Here is a 2,624-nt window from a genome sequence, read left to right as displayed (position 1 = left end):
TGCGCTAAATTGCAAAAACTTCACAGACCCAAAAAGTCATTTCAAGGACTATTGTGTGTGGCAGCAATATCTATTTTTAGCACATCCTGCGCTAAATAGCGTGCAATAGTTAGGCTGCGGCAGACAGTGACATTAGCTGCGCCACATCTCCAGTGTAAAGTGTGCACATCCAAAAAATATCTGTGACATCCAGTGTACTTTTTCTGTAGACCGTGTCCGCTGCGGACAGTGACATTAGCCGCGCCACATCTCCTGTGTAAAGTGTGCACATCCAAAAAATATCTGTGACATCCAGTGTACTTTTTCTGTAGACGGTGTCTGCTGCAGACAGTGACATTACCAGGGCCACATCTGCAGTGTAACATGTGCGCTGAAAAAATGTATCTGTGACATACAGTGTACTTTGTCAATAGACGGTGTCCGCTTCTGACAGTGACATTACCAGTGCCACGTCTCCAGTGTAACGTGTGCGAATAAAATTTTTATCTGTGACATATAGTGTACTTTTTCCGTAGATGCTGCGGACAGTAACATTACCGGTGGTACCTCTCCTGTATAACGTTTTCCTCATCCCAAATACCTGTTACATTCCCTGTAATTTTTATTAGCCACTGGTGACAGCATTGGCATTATGTGCGGGATATCTCCTGGGTGACGTTTCCACATCCCAAATACCTTCTTAAATTTTTTTGCGCATACACTTCCAAATGCTACGCTACTGTATGTGTGACATACTTTCAAGCCTATATAACATTTAATATGAAGCGAGCAGTAAGGGACAGGGAAGTGGCCGTGATGCTGATGGTGCACACAGAGGCCGTGGCCCTGGGCGCGTTGAAACTGTGCCTGCTGCCAAAGCACAAGAAAAACTATAATTCACGATACCTAGCTTCATGTCCCAGTTTGCAGGGCGGCGCAGGACACCACTCTTGAAGTCAGACCAGTGCGACCAGGTGGTCGGTTGAATTGCAGTAGATAATGCTTCCAGTCGGTTAAGCACCACCCTGTCTTCCACCAAGTCCAGTCTCAGTAGCGAAGAGTCTGTTCAACACAATCCTCACCCTGATCCTCCTTCCTCCCACCCTGGAGAGTCTGGGCAAACAAGTGATCCCTCACTCGGATATTCCGAGGACCTCTTTTCATCGCCATTCCTTCATTTGGCCCTCTTCCTTCATTTGGCCCTTGATTAGGCAGCAGGTCCCACAATGAAGCTCCATATCTCTCACATGTCTTGCAATCTGAACATTACAATGGCTTCTCTTCTAAATGAATTCTCTCATGTTTAGCAAGACTTCATTTCTGAATAAAAGACTTCCCACATAAATATGGCTTCTCATATGTGTGAGTTCTGTAATGTCGAACAACGTTTGCTTGACAGGTGCATTTCCAACATTCAGGACACATAAATGGTTTCTCCCCTGTGCGACTTCTCTGATGTCTAACAAGATGTAATTTCTGACCAAAACATTTCCTGCATTCAAGATGTAGAAATGGCTTTTCCCCTGTGTGACTTCTTAGATGATAGTTAAGCCTTCATCTCACTGTAAAATACTTCCCACATTCAGGACACATAAATGGCTTCTCTTCTATTTCAGTTCTCTGATATGTAACAAGATGTGATTTCTGACTAAAGTACTTTCCACATTCAAGACATGAAAATGGCTTCTCCCGTGTGAGTTCTCTTATGCCAAAAAAAAACTTGTTTGAGTCTTAAAGCATTTCCCACATTGTGAACATGAAAATGGCTTCTCTCCTAAGTGGGTTCTTAGATGTTTCACAATATTTGATTTCTGGCTAAAACGTTTCACACATTCTGAGCATTAAAATGGATTCCATCTTGTGCGACTTCTTAGATGTTTTATAAGAACTGATTTCACAACAAAACACTTCCCACATTCAGAACACATAAATGGCTTCTCCCCTGTGTGACTTCTCTGATGTCTAACAAGATGTAATTTCTGACTAAAACATTTCCTGCATTCAAGACGTGGAAATGGCTTTTCCCCTGTGTGACTTATTAGATGATAGTTAAACCTTGATCTCACTGTAAAATACTTCCCACATTCAGGACACATAAATAGCTTCTCTTCTATTTCAGTTCTCTGATATGTAACAAGATGTGATTTCTGACTAAAGCACTTACCACATTCAAGACATGAAAATGGCTTCTCCCGTGTGAGTTCTCTGATGCCGAAAAAAACTTGTTTGAGTCTTAAAGCATTTCCCACATTGTGAACATAAAAAATAGCTTCTCCTCTAAGTGGAGTCTTTCATGTTCCACAATATGTGATTTCTGGATAAAAAAAGGTTTCACACATTTCACACCAAAATACTTACCACAATTAAGACACATGAATGGCTTCTCCCCTGTATGAGTTCTCTCATGCCGAAAAAGATTTGATTTCTGAATAAAATATTTCCCACATTCAGAACAAGAAAATGGCTTCTCCCCTGTGTGAATTTTTTGATGTCGTATAAGAAATGACTTCACATCAAAACACTTCCCACATTCAGGACACACAAATGGCTTTTCTCCTGTGTGAGTTCTCTGATGTGTAACAAGATTTAATTTTGAACTAAAGCATTTTCCACATTGAAGACATGAAAATGGCTTCTCTCCTGTA

This window comes from Bufo bufo, chromosome 4 (assembly GCF_905171765.1).
Source record: "Bufo bufo chromosome 4, aBufBuf1.1, whole genome shotgun sequence".
Taxonomy (NCBI): domain Eukaryota; kingdom Metazoa; phylum Chordata; class Amphibia; order Anura; family Bufonidae; genus Bufo; species Bufo bufo.
This window is presented reverse-complemented; position numbering follows the sequence as displayed.